Here is a 14,853-nt window from a genome sequence, read left to right as displayed (position 1 = left end):
TGATTCGGTCAACCAAGTAAATGAATTTACTGAACATGCTGCAAATTACTACAGGGAGCCTGTGTGTCAGAATTCTCATCCAGTGCGGGGAAACTGCGTTACGATAGAAAAATGACTCGCAGAGGAGAGGATTTCGTGGTCTGTTGGACGGATGGTAGGTTGTTATACCTATGGTCTGGGTTCGATTCCGACTTCTGTCAATGATTTTAGATAGGGAGAGACAGATTCCATTCTCTCCTGGCTACACCAAGTGAAGGAGATATAATGGCTGCGTGGTCTGAAAATTCACATTAAAGATGATATTCCTTCTTTACCAAGTAGACGGTAGGTTGAACCACAATAAAGTCTGGAGTGGCGACATGTAGAAACTCTATCACCATTAACCTTTCTTATACTAGTTATTTATTTCAAGTGACGACACAAACGCTATGTATGGTCACAGGACACTTATTCCATCCTTTATTTGAGCTTCTGTATGTCGATAACATTGGTTCTGAACTGGGAATGCAACTCAGACCGCCCTTAACGAGGAATTTGATCCCTTCGTGGCAATACAGCTCGGCTACAATTTGTTGTTTGTTCAAAACTGCAGATTCCTCAACACCTTCACATATTATGCGTGAATGGGATCGAATCCTGGCCCGGCACTAAAGATTTAATTATGTATTATCAAGCTCTAGCATGAGAACACCTATCTGCTGGTGGATAATAATTTTGATTTTTAATGTATTTTCATTCGCTGTCAACACTAACGATATCTGACGTTTTTAACTCCCAGTGAGGCACAGAACTATTTGCGAGATGACTGTAAGTTCAAGATGCTATTCTGAGCAGCTGGTGGAGAAACATTCCGTAGCTGACGTCTCTTTGTGTGTAGTCAACAACGATATGTGTGGGGCTCTATTCCCAGTGAGCGCTGAACTCTTCGTCATATTATTTCAGTTCAAACATGCTCACATGTCACTGCTGGTGCAACAAACCCATATTTAACGGTCGTTTTCTCTAGAATATAACAGCGATAGGTGCCGGGTTGGAGTCCTGGGAAGGAAAAAATTAATGTTTCGTCTCGTCATTTCAGTTAAAACATCTAGTTACTGCCGCGAAATTCCGATATGTCACATTTGACTGTGCTTCGATAGCAATCCGATTAGGTTCCGGGTTCGAATCCGTGTCCAATACACAGCTTTACCTCACGGCATTTCAAGTAAGTTACTTGTGAGGAAGCAATATTTAACATCTCTCGTAGTTCGTTAACAGGGACAATAGATGCTGGGTAGGAATTCGCGTCTGTTAAAAATGTTTGCGTTATGCAATTTAAAGTTGATATTTGCTAACTGATACTGTCTAAAATCGAGGTATATCACTCTCTGTATGCCTAATCAGGAATGACTGTTAGTTTCCGTCAGTCACGAAATCTTTGCTTAGTCTGCATGAGCTGGGTTTGAATCCATATGCAGAACAAGACGGTTCGTCGTGTCATTTAATGTTCATACATATTCTCAACTAGCTGCTCGTGAATAACTTAAATTTTTAATGTCATTTTGTGTTAAATAGTTCAAATGGTTCAAATGGCTCTGAGCACTATGGGACTTAACTTCTAAGGTCATCAGTCCCCTAGAACTTAGAACTACTTAAACCTAACTAACCTAAGGACATCACACACATCCATGCCCGAGGCAGGATTCGAACCTGCGACCGTAGCGGTCACGCGGTTCCAGACTGAAGCGCCTAGAACCGCACGGCCACATCGGCCGGCCCCCACCATCTGGTATCAATGCATTACCTTATAATCCATTATATATAATCATTTTCATAGTACACTTGATATTATAGATGAGTAGGACACAAGACAGGACATAGATAATGTCCGTTTGACGTCAACAGTGTGTAACATTTTACTTTTTTTGAATAGGACAATGTTCCTCTCCAATAATTTTTAGATTAGTTACAATAAGCTTACGCTGCAAGAGAATTCGCTTGTATTTTTCAATATGTGGTCTGTTGTCGGTTTGAAGGCCTTCCATAACATCGGCAACGTAGTGCAACTCCACCGAGAGCTGTCTGGAGTAGGGTGGAGATAGCAATGTGAAAGTTGCGAGCTGTCGAAGACGATCTTCATATTCCTAATGCGATTAGGACATCGTATACTCTTGACGACGTTTAGCACCTGTGCGGTCAGTCACCCTATTTCAGAATTCATTTTGAGTAATCCTGCTAAATTCCCAAAATATTGTCTTTTTATATTGATGAGTAATATGGATAGTCGTCACGTTCATGTGCCGTCTACAACGCAAATTTAATGTTACTATCCTAGGAACTAACCTGCAATACGTTTTGTATTTCATAATCGGAACTATCTGCATTAACCGTCATCAGAGCAATGTCAGGGAACAGAATGCAGCAGTGCCTACTTGAGGACCTGCTTGAGTCGTGTTCTAAGGAAAGGGTAGTTGCTGGTTCACATTATATTACACTAGCGAGAAGTACCGACTTTTCCTTTTCTCTGCAAACATCCAGAACTAAATTCAGTAACTAAATGCTAAGTTTATATTTGCATTGTGCCAACTCAAAGATCAATAGATATGGATATAGATATAGATTTTTATATTTAAAGCCATTCTCGTTCTGCGTTGGAATAAACATCATTCATTATTTGCTTGTTCTTGTTACGATTGTTATTGTCATTCTCTCACTCGCAAGAGTCTTATGCTGATGCTGTATGAATAAATTATGCCATTGGATACAAAGCGGTTTAGTTTTGAGACCTAACCCACGAGGGGGGAAGGCACAGTGGTCTGCTTCAGGAATTCCAAGCAATAAAACACAAAAAACAACCCAGGAAGGGTTCGAACAGCTACTTTCACGCAGAGGCATGCATTTGGAATCTGTTCATCGTTACGGGGTCAAACAAGAGGGTAACATTACTGAAACAATGATCGGGCTACTTAGTATATAATAGAGCATACAGATTTCAAGGAGGAAACGTATGAAGACGCAGACTTCCGCGTTATCAATATGTGCGGCATATCTTTCGTGTTAACGAAAGTAAATTCCCACTTTACCTCTTCTTACGTGTCAAATGAAATGAATGCCATGAGGAATAGAATATTTGTTGACTGCGTCTCTTCTTGCTTCCATCCTTACCAACATATTTCTTCATTCTCGTGGTAATCATGACATTCTATGTGCATGCTGCAAACGATTGCAAGTGGACAAATTCGACATCGAGGTGCAAAGCGTTTGGTATCTTACATTATATTCAATTCGAATAAGCTTCCGGTGTATTTTTACTTCGTTTGTATTTTTACATGATTATGAACGTTACGGAAATTTATGTTGAATGAGAAACATTGAATGATCCGTTTTGCTTTCCCTACGTTGAAATGATATAATGTCGGCGTCAACAGCCTTCTTCCACGCCGGAAGCTGAAACTTGTATCATTCTGGATTAATGATAATTGAATGTCTCATATGTATACATAGCCCACAAGGCGACGTCAGAAACCATCAGGGGAGAACGCCGCATAAAAACCAAACGTGCGCGCGCGTCTCCACTCTGAAGAACCGTATCGGAGAATCACGGCAAGCATTTCGCTGAAGAGCTGCCTCGTCAGAGAGCCGAGAAATGGCAGCGTCGTAGCAAGTAATTGTCAACACTCTGATAGTGCATTTACTTCCGGGTGTAGGTCGGCGTTACCTCGCTAAATTCACTTGACATTCGTTTTCCACATCGAAGACTCGTACGATATAATCCACTGCAAGATGACACAATTAGAAAGTATATTTAATTTCTGGACTCCAAGAACGGCGTTCTTCACATAAGTAACACCTGTTGGTGTGTGCATTCGGGAGGACGACGGTGCAATCCCGCGCCCGGCCATCCTGATTTAGGTTTTCAATGATTTCCCTAAATCGCTTCAGGCAAATGCCGGGATGGTTCCTTAGGAAGGGCACGGCCGATTTCCTTCCCCATCCTTCCCTAATCCGAGCTTGTGCTCCGTCTCTAATGACATCGTTGTCGACGGGACGTTAAAACAGCAATCTCCACCTCCTCTGTTTGTGTGTTTAAGGTTGCGTTTTGAGGCTCAGGCAACATCGCAGTGACTATAGTCCGCCTCTGGCCGCCAGTGTGTCGTTAGCTCAGAGGTTCCCTTGTGCGTTGCAGTGCTTGTACTATAAGTTCGAATCACGGTAGAAGCCGCTGACTACAACCTTTTATTTTCCATTTTAATTAATGGAGTTGCAAACTGCTAGTAAAAATTTCTTATGCGAAATCTGAAGAATGCCTTTAAACATCAATCTTCGTCCGATTTCGACTTAGTAAATTAAGTTAATATCATGGATTTCTGCTTTGCAAATTCCAAGGTGCTTCACTGTAAAATAGGTCCTGAAAAGATTCAAACCGACTGTCAACGATATAAATTTGAGCTTTGTTCGTCATATAGGTCTAACATGTCAGAGGGTTGTTTATGAAGTGCACATGTTCATTAATATAGTTCCCTTCTTCTAAATTTTTGCAATAGCATTTAACTGTAGACGTTTTCTAACACCGGCGTTAGCAATTCCTTTCCGTTCTCTGAAACCTTCAAAACGACAAATTTTTCTGGTTTAAATCTGATGACCTTAACTATCACTTCCGATCAACAATAAATACTTCATGAGCCCATACATGGAACTCCAAATGTGCAGTGTGCCTGCACTGCTACAGAGCATGCATTGCAAGGTATTCACACAGTTTATCGCATAGACTTACCATAAGGAATGAAACAAGAACTGTAATACACTTTACACCACAGACGCTCACTCTGGCTTGACGAAAACATCCAAACATTGACCAAAAGTTGCACAAATAATTAAGTCTGAAAGGAAAAGAAACGAGGTATGAAGCATTTATAAATTCATCGAATGTAGTGAGGTGGTTTAATTTCGTCCCAGTCTACAAAATTAATTTCGGGCCATACTCAGCTCTTGCCGATTACCCGCCTACTAATCAGGGCGCCTGTCTCCGTTGCTTTTGAGCGTGAATGGAAATTGTAGAAATTTTCTGTGGAGCAACATTTAATAATAAAGCGTTTTAAATCATCAAAAGCGATGAGCGGTAGCAGGCGCTTTCGATAAAGAACGGCGGAGTGCAGCGCCGCTGCTGTCGCCACGGCCGCTGCCAGTAGCCAGCAAATGGATCCCGGAGCTTTGCCGCATACGGCGTCCTGAGGAGGACAGTCTGCAGGAAATCTGCCGCAAAATCGTTACTAGATAAAATTTTGATATCGGTGTGTCACAAAGCGAAATAGATTGAATCTGCGCTACCATTATATTCACGTCTTTAGCATTCAGACAGAAGAGGCTATAAAAATATTTTATGCCAGCTGCTCTCGATCCACTGACATTATGAACAGAAACAACGCACGCTACCGCTAGACCACAGGCGTAATCAGCCTAGAGTTTCTCTATCTTGGGACAAGTTTTCCTCCAGGAAGTGCCGCAGTCTACAGTGTTGCCAGATTGTGCAGATAACCGGACTTAGAGAATTAGCGAGTTGGCCAGTTTTTTTGTCCCATGTCGCGAACGGCGCGGACTTAGCCTCTGAAGCGGCCGGCCGCCGGTCGAGATTTATGTCAAAGACTGTACATCAGTGTTTCGTGTGTGCCGTCATGTTTAGTGTTCAGTGTTCACCGTCACACTCCATCGTTCCCCAGTGCCATCGTCTTCTTCAGTGTTTGTGCGTCGTATCAACAGTTTGCAATGTGGATTATCGTCGAGTGTGAACGGCTCCGTGTTTGTCTTTATGTGTCTACTGTTTTATTGCCCACCGTTCTGTAACTTATGTGTCTTCTCAGTGTTTCTTCTCTTTGTGTATCCTCTGGCTGAAGAGCGGCGTAGAATGCTGCTGACTGCCTGCCTGTTGTACAGGTTTAAAATAACAATAAAGAAAAAAAAATGCAGTACCGCAGTGCTTCACCTCTCCTGCTCCTACTCGCTTCCTTCAGTCTAGGCCTATATTACAGAAGCAGTTCACAGGAGCGGACCCACGCACCGCCTATCCAGGCGGAATACAAAAAGTCCTACAATATTTTTTTTCGTCCTAGAGGATTAAGTTATTAGGCTATTCTGTCTTCTTATGCCATGCCTTTCTCATTGCTACTGTTTCATTGCAGTCGTTATAGTTTTGTTATGGTGGCTACCATGACCAGTGAGTTGTTAAGTACGCTTATTTAGTCATTCATCATTTTCTTGTCATTCCAAGGGCTCTTTATATGTGAATGTATTCCTGTAATAAGTTTTCTGTTGTGATTGTTCATTCCAATAATTTTAACATCCTATTCCATGTTACAAGGTTCATACCCATGGTGTATTAGATGTTCATCGAAGGTTGTTGTTGTTGTCGTGGTCTTCAGTCCTGAGACTGGTTTGATGCAGCTCTCCATGCTACTCTATCCTACGCAAGCTTCTTCACTCCTAGTACCTACTGCAACATACATCCTGCTCAATCTGCTTAGTGTATTCATCTCTTGGTCTCCCTCTATGATTTTTACCCTTCTCGTTGCCCTCCAATGCTAAATTTGTGATCCCTTGATGCCTCAGAACATGTCCTACCAATCGATCCCTTCTTCTAGTCAAGTTGTGCCACAAACTTCTCTTCTCCCCAATCCTATTCAATACCTCCTCATTAGTTACGTGATCTACCCACCTAATCTTCAACATTCTTCTGTAGCACCACATTTCGAAAGCTTCTATTCTCTTCTTGTCCAAACTATTTATCGTTCATGTTTCACTTCCATACATGGCTACACTCCATACAAACACTTACAGAAACGACTTCCTGACACTTAAATCTATACTCGATGTTAACAAATTTCTCTTCTTCAGACATGCTTTCCTTGCCATTGCCAGTCTACATTTTATATCCTCTGTACTTCGACATCATCAGTTATTTTGCTCCCCAAATAGCAAAACTGATTTCCTAATCTAATTCCATCAGCATCACCCGACTTAATTCGACTACATTCCATTATTCTCGTTTTGCTTTTGCTGATATTCATCTTATATCCTCCTTTCAAGACATTGTCCATTCCGTTCAACTGCTCTTCCAAGACCTTTGCTGTATCTGACAGAATTACAATATCATCGGCGAACCACAAAGTTTTTATTTCTTATCCCTCGATTTTAATACCTACTCCAAATTTTTCTTTTGTTTCCTTTACTGCTTGCTCAATATACAGATTGAATAACATCGGGGAGAGGCTACAACCCTGTCTCACTCCCTTCCCAACCACTGCTTCCCTTTCATGCCCCTCGGCTCTTATAACTGCCATCTGGTTTCTGTACAAATTGTAAATAGCCTTTCGCTCCTTGTATTTTACCCCTGCCACCTTTAGAATTTGAAAGAGAGTACTCCAGTCAACATTGTCAAAGGCTTTATCCAAGTCTACAAATGCTAGAAACGTAGGTTTGCCTTTCCTTAATCTTTCTTCTAAGATAAGTCGTTAGGTCAATATTGCCTCACGTGTTCCAACATTTCTACGGAATCCAAATGATCTTCCCCGAGGTCGGCTTTTACCATTTTTTCCATTCGTCTGTAAAGAATTCGCGTTAGTATTTTGCAGCTGTGACTTATTAAACTGAAAGTTCAGTAATTTTCACATCTGTCAACGCCTGCTTTCTTTGGGATTGGAATTATTATATTCTTCTTGAAGTCTGAGCGTATTTCGCCTGTCTCATACATCTTGCTCACCAGATGGTAGCGTTTTTTGAGGACTGCCCCAAGGCCGTCAGTAGTTCTAATGGAATGTTGTCTACTCCCGGGGCCTTGTTTCGACTCAGGTCTTTCAGTGCTCTGTCAAACTCTTCACGCAGTATCCTATCTCCCATTTCATCTTCACCTACATCCTCTTCCATTTCCATAATATTGTCCTCAAGTACATCGCCCTTCTATAGACCCTCTATATGCTCCTTCCACCTTTCTGCTTTCCCTTCTTTGCTTAGAACCGGGTTTCCATCTGAGCTCTTGATATTCATACAAGTGGCTCTCTTTTCTCTAAAGGTCTCTTTAATTTTCATATAGGCAGTATCTATCTTACCCCTAGTGAGACAGGCCTCTACTTCCTTACATTTGTCCTCTAGCCATCCCTGCTTAGCCATTTTGCACTTCCTGTCGATCTCATTTTTGAGACGTTTGTATTCCTTTTTGCCTGCTTCATTTACTGCATTTTTATATTTTCTCCTTTCATCAATTAAATTCAATATTTCTTCTGTTACCCAAGGATTTCTACTAGCCCTCGTCTTTTTACCTACTTGATCCTCTGCTGCGTTCATTACTTCATCCCTCAAAGCTACCCATTCGTCTTCTACTATCTTTCTTTGCCCCATTCCTGTCAATTGTTCCCTTATGCTCTCCCTGAAACTCTCTACAACCTCTGGTTTAGTCAGTTTATCCAGGTCCCATCTCCTTAAATTCCCACTTTTTTGCAATTTCTTCAGTCTTAATCTACAGTTCATAACCAATAGATTGTGGTCAGAGTCCACATCTGCCCCTTGAAATGTCTTACAATTTAAAACCTGGTTCCTAAATCTCTGTCTTACCATTATGTAATCTATCTGATACCTTTTAGTATCTCCAGGATTCTTCCATGTATACAACCTTCTTTTATGATCCTTGAACCACGTGTTAACTACGATTAAGTTATGCTCTGTGCAAAATTCTACCAGACGGCTTCCTCTTTCATTTCTTAGCCCCAATCCATATTCACCTACTATGTTTCCTTCTCTCCCTCTTCCTACTGTTGAATTCCACCCATGACTATTACATTTTCGTCTCCCTTCACTACCTGAATAATTTCGTTTATCTCATCATACATATCATCGATTTCTTCATCATCTGCAGAGCTAGTAGTCATATAAATTTGTACTACTGTAGTAGGCATGGGCTTCGTGTCTATCTTGGCCACAATAATGCGTTCACTATGCTGTTTGTAGTAGCTTACCCGCATTCCTATTTTTTTTATTCATTATGAAATCTACTCCTGCATTACCCCTATTTGATTTTGTATTTATAACCCTGTATTCACCTGACCAGAAGTCTTGTTCCTCCTGCCACCGAACCTCATTAATTCCCACTATATCTAACTTAAACCTATCCATTTCCCTTCTTAAATTTTCTAACCGACCTGCCCGATTAAGGGATCTGACATTCCACGCTCCGATCCGTAGAACGCCAGTTTTCTTTCTCCTGATAACGACGTCCTCTTGAGTAGGCCCCGCCCGGATATCCGAATGGGGGACTATTTTACCTGAGGAATATTTTACCCAAGAGGACGCCATCATCATTTAACCATACAGTAAAGCTGCATGCCCTCGGAATAAATTACGGCTGTAGTCAATCATCCAGACTGTTGCCCCTGCAACTACTGAAAAGGCTGCTGACACTCTTCAGGAACCACAAGTTTGTCTGGCCTCTCAACTGATACCCCTCCGTTGTGGTTGCACCTACGGTACGGCTATCTGTATCGTTGAGGCCCGCAAGCCTCCCCCCAACAGCAAGATCCATGGTTCATGGGTGGGGGTGGGGGGGGGGGTGTCATCGAAGGTAGGACGGCTATTTTCATGTTTACAGCTTCTAATACCTTCTTTGTACATTGTTTTGAAATTTCTACTATAGTCACCAGACACACTACATGTATCCTAATGTTCCTTAGAATTGACATATCACTGGAGCGCAAACTTTTTGTAAGTAACATTCCTTCAAAGCTGAAAGTAATTCTGAGAGGTGACTACACAAAGGGCATTTTTTTCTTTTTCTTTTAAAAAAGAAAATCTCATTTTGTTCGTTGCATCTGCTCGTGGAAGACGTCGCAAGACACCCGTTAAGTACGCCGTTGATTCACTAACTCAGTTTTTTTATTACAGAGGGCAGCTAACCCTCTGACCGAACACGCTGATTTACCGTGACGACAGGTTTGGTTATTTGTGTAATGTTGACTGGGTGTTTAGTATGTTGCATGTCAGTAGGCTTTTCTTCAATTAATTTTGTTGTGTCTGTAGCTGGTAATTAGTGTACATGTCCTCTATGTTAAGAGAAATGAGTTAAGCTGTCTATGGGATGTGTACTTCTGTTATTCGTGCTTTAAGTTCATTGGCGTGCTTCACTGTTCTGTTGTCTTCATTTCATAATGCTGTGTTACGAAAAGGGGATGTTTCGTTTGTATATTTTTTGTTGCCTTCGGAGTGTTGGTGCTCTTAGGTTCTTTTGTGTGATGTGCTATTTCTGTTTGTCTGCATCTACATCTAATTGATTACTCTTCTATTCACAATTAAGGTCCTGGCAAGAGGTTCAATGAAGCACATTTAAGCTGTCTCTCTACCGTTCCACTCTCGAACGGCGCACGGGGAATACGAACACTTAAATTTTTCTGTGCGTGCCATAATTTCTCTTATTTTATCGTGCTATCATTTATATCTATGTAGGTGGGTGCCAACAGAATGTTTTCGCAGTCGGAGGAGAAAACTGGTGCTAGAAATTTCATGAGAATATCCCGTCGCAACGAAAAACGCCTTTGTTTTCATGATTGCCTCTCCAATTCACGTATAATATCTGTGGCACTATCTCCCCTATTTCGCGATTATACGAAACTTGCCGTCCTTCTTTGAACTTTATCGACGTCATCCGTCAGTCCCACCTGATGCGAATCCCACACCACACAGCAGTACTCAAGAATATGGCGGACAAGCGTAGTGTAAGCAGTCTCTTTAGTATGTTGCACCTAATAAGTGTTCTGCCAATGAATCATAGTCTTTGGTTTGCTCTACCCAGTCCGCAGCTCGTGGTCGTGCGGTAGCGTTCTCGCTTCCCACGCCCGGGCTCCCGGGTTCGATTCCCGGCGGGGTCAGGGATTTTCTCAGCCTCGTGATGACTGGGTGTTGTGTGATGTCCTTAGGTTAGTTAGGTTTAAGTACTTCTAAGTCCTAGGGGACTGATGACCATAGATGTTAAGTCCCATAGTGCTCAGAGCCATTTGAACCATTTTTTTGCTCTACCCACAACATTATCTACGTGATCGTTCCAATTTAGGGTATTTAAAATTGTAATCCATAAATATTTACTTGAATTTGCAGCCTTCAGATTTGTGTCACTTACCGCGTAATCGAAATTCAGCGGGTTTCTTTTAGTACTCGTGTGACTGACTTCACACTTTTCTTTATTTAGGGTCAATTGCCACTTATCACACCACACAGATATCTTATGTAAATCATTTTGCAATTCTTTTCGGTTATCTGATGACTTAAAAAGACGGTAATCAGCAAATAATCTAAGAGGGATACACAGATTGCCTCCTATGTCGTTAATATAGACCAGGAAAAATAGAGGGCCTATAACACTTCCTTGGGGAACTCCGGATATTACTTCTGTTGTACTCGATGACTTTCCGTCTATTACTACGAACTGTGACCTTTCTGACAGGAAATCACGAATCCAGTCCCACAGCTGAGACGATATTTCATAGGCACACAGTTCGGTTAGAAGACGCTTGTGAGGAACGGTGTCGAAAGCCTTCTGGAAATCTAAAAATATGGAATCAATTTGACATACCCTGTCGATAGCACTAATTACTTCACGAGTAAGAAGAGCTCGTTGTGATTCGCAAGAACGATATTTTCTGAATCCGTGCTGACTATGTGTCAATAAATCGTTTTCCTCGAGGTACTTCATAATGTTAGAATACAGTTTATTTTTCAAAACCCTACTGCAAATCGACGTTAGTGATATGAGCATGTAATTCAGCGGATTACTCCTAATCCCCTTTTGGGGTATTGCTGTGACTTGGGCAATTTTTCAGTCTTTAGGTACGGAACTTTCTGTGTGCCAGCGATTGTATATAATTGCTAAATATGCAGCTATTGCATCGGCATACTCTGAAAGGTACCTGACTTGAATACAATCTGGACCGGAGATCTTACCTTTATTAAGTGATTTAAGCTGCTTTGCTACACCGAGGATATCTGCTGTTATGTTTCTCGTCTTGGCAGTTGTTCTTGATTGGAATTCTGGAATATTTACTCCGTCTTGTTTGGTGAATGAGTTTCGGAAAACCGTGTTTAATAACTCAGCTTTAGTGGTACTGTCATTAGTAACCTCATCGTTGCTATCGCGCAGTGAAGTTATTAATTGCGTCTTGCCACTGGTGTGCTTAGTGTATGACCAAAATCTCTTTGGGTTGTCTGCCAGATTCGGAGACAGATTTTCGTTGTGGAAATTATTAAAACCATCTCGCATTGAAGCACGCGCTATATTTCGAACTTCTGTAAAACTTTGCCAGTCTTAGGGATTTTGCGTTCTTTTAAATTTGGCATGCTTTTTTCGTTGCTTCTACAACAGCGATCTGACCCGTTTTGTGTACCTTGGGGGGATCAGTACCATCACTTACTAATTTATGTGGTATATATCTCTCAATTGCCGTTGATACCATCTCTTTGCAATCATTCCACATCTTTTCTACGCTTACGTGATCAGATCGGGAGGAGTGGAGACTGTCTCTTAAAAAGACGTGAAGAGCATTTTTATCAGCTTTTTTAAATAGATGTACTTTGCGTTTCTTTTTGATGGTTGTGGGTGTTAACGGTATTCAGCCTAGCAGCAACTGCCTTGTCGTCGCTAATCCCTGTATTCGTCATGATACTCCCTATTTGTCCAGGAATATTTGTTGCTAAGAGATCAAGTATGCTTCCGCAATCATTTACGCCTCGAGTGGGCTCATGAACTATTTGCTCGAAAATAATTTTCTGAGAAAGCATTCAGTAAAATTTCGGATGACGTTTTATGCCTGCCGTCGGCTTTAAACTTATAATTTTTCCAGCTTATCGAGGGTAGATTGAAGTCGCCACCGACTATAATAGGATGAGCGGGGTACCTATTTGAAGTGAGATCAATTTTTTTTTAACTGTTCAGCAACTATATGTTCTGAGTCGTGGGGTCGGTATAATGATGTAATTAATAGTTTAGTCCGATTGTTAAGTATAACATCTACCCTCACAGGAACAATCTATTTCAATTTCACTACAAGGGAAACTACTTCTGACAGCTTTAAATACTCCACCAACTGTATTTAACCTGTGAATGTATGTCTGGTATGTAAGTACAATTGCAAAGTGGCACGTATGGAATAACAAGATCACAAAATTGTAAGAAGAGGCTAACAGTAATTTATCCTATAAAACACGAGCTGCAAAAAGTTGTATCGTACCCAATAAAATAATAGCAAAAATTATAATATACCAACTTGTTTTGAATTATAATGATATTGCCGGCCGAAGTGGCCGTGCGGTTAAAGGCGCTGCAGTCTGGAACCGCAAGACCGCTACGGTCGCAGGTCCGAATCCTGCCTCGGGCATGGATGTTTGTGATGTCCTTAGGTTAGTTAGGTTTAATTAGTTCTAAGTTCTAGGGGACTAATGACCTCAGCAGTTGAGTCCCATAATGCTCAGAGCCATATAATGATATTTTTGGATACATAAAACCAACGTGTATTATAGGATACAGAAGGTGCTTCAAAAATAGGACGAAGCAAAACGTGCATGGCACAAAACAAGTAGCCATTAATTTAGCTGCATATATGGGCCACAAGTCCAAGAAGTCAGCCGCGCGGTTTAGCCGCGCGATCTAGGGCGCCTTGCACGGTTCGCGCGGCTCGCCCCCGTCGGAAGTTCGAGTCCACCCTCGGGCATGGGTGAGTGTTATCCTCAGCGTAAGTTAGTTTAAGTTAGATTAAGTAGTGCATACGCTTAGGGACCGATGGTATCAGCATTTTGGTCCCATAAGACCTTACCACAGATTTCCAAATTTTTTCGAAGAAGTCAATGTACAGAATGCAGAAGAAAATAACTACCGGTTTTTAGGATCCCTATTCTTCATTACAAGTGCTCTCTCAAGGCAGAATAACCTGACCTAAATATTTCAGATGCCAGTTCGAAACAATTAATATTCCACCAAGCAGGAAAGACAAAAAGTCTTCGTCATTTACTACCTAATTTTCTGTTGTGTATTACATTACCCACGGAGTATTTTATCTCTGCATACTTCGTTCAAATTAATTTCATCCTAACTATAATCGACAGGAACACTTTAGGAGGCCGCCTCTTGGTTCAAAATGGTTCAAATGGCTCTGAGCACTATGGGGCTCAACGTCTGAGGTCATCAGTCCCCTAGACTTAGAACTGCTTAAACCTAACCAGTCTAAGGATATCACACACATCCATGCCCGAGGCAGGATTCGAACCTGCGACCGTAGCAGAAGTGCGGTTCCGGACTGAAGCGCCTAGAACCGCTCGGCCACAACGGCCGGCTAGCATTGACATGAAGAATTTATTTTGTGGCATTTGTCCTGAAAGACATGACACAACCTAACCAAAGTTTTAACGCAGGCAGCTGCATTTAGAATGGTACCGTGTTCTGCAAAGTCCAGCAACAACACATCGTGCCTGTCCCAGAACACTTCACAAGTACTTTCCTATCAGACTGCAGACTTGCACAGTGTGTCACTTTGAATTGTCTGTCTGTGTGTGTGTGTGTGTGTGTGTGTGTGTGTGTGTGTGTGTGTGTGTGTTTGTGTGTGTACTGGGGAACCAGAATATTTCCACTCTATAGCACGCCCACTACTCATTATCAGTGAAGATTATTTGTTTCAGAAAGAAAGTCATGCCCTTCTGCGGCGTAAGGCGTTAAGTGATCCAAGCTCCCCATCACTCGCTGGCCCTTGTTGCCTGTCAGGTTTTTAGGCACCCAGCGAAAACAAACTTTACGAAATTTCAGCGTGTCATGCACAATATCGTACACTGCACCACAGGATATGTTGAACTGCTGTG

Source organism: Schistocerca nitens, chromosome 2, assembly GCF_023898315.1.
Source record: "Schistocerca nitens isolate TAMUIC-IGC-003100 chromosome 2, iqSchNite1.1, whole genome shotgun sequence".
NCBI classification, from domain to species: Eukaryota; Metazoa; Arthropoda; class Insecta; order Orthoptera; family Acrididae; genus Schistocerca; species Schistocerca nitens.
The sequence above is the reverse complement of the archived record's forward strand: the minus strand, read 5'-3'. Positions refer to the sequence as shown.